This window comes from Sinocyclocheilus anshuiensis, unplaced genomic scaffold (genome assembly GCF_001515605.1).
Source record: "Sinocyclocheilus anshuiensis isolate Anshui unplaced genomic scaffold, SAMN03320099.WGS_v1.1 scaffold411, whole genome shotgun sequence".
NCBI classification, from domain to species: Eukaryota; Metazoa; Chordata; class Actinopteri; order Cypriniformes; family Cyprinidae; genus Sinocyclocheilus; species Sinocyclocheilus anshuiensis.
In genome coordinates, this window is record NW_015549608.1 from 442422 (window position 1) to 442696 (window position 275).

At 41.1% G+C, this 275-nt stretch overlaps 1 protein-coding gene across 1 annotated transcript in view; it reads left to right on the forward strand.

Annotated features, from left to right (window-relative positions):
* LOC107659070 (phosphatidylserine synthase 1-like) overlaps positions 1–275 on the forward strand; it is a 22003-nt gene that overhangs the window by 6948 nt on the left and 14780 nt on the right. The window lies entirely within an intron of this gene.

The window sequence follows — 275 nt, forward strand, 5'->3', positions numbered from 1 at the left end:
GATGACTTGAGGGTAAGTAATTTATGGGCTAATTTTCATTTTTGGGTGAACTAACCCTTTAACACTTTCCCCGCCATTGACGAGTTATCTCGTCTTTTAGAAGAAAACACTTCCCCGCCAAAGACGAGTTTTCGAGTATTTTTTTTTCACTCGGGGGCACTATTACGCATCTTCTGAACGAGGACAAAACCTCCCGAACGAAAACACACGTGAACAGGATGGAGAAACGAGCGATCTCTTATGTAAACAGATGCATATGAAAAATAATGCGATCA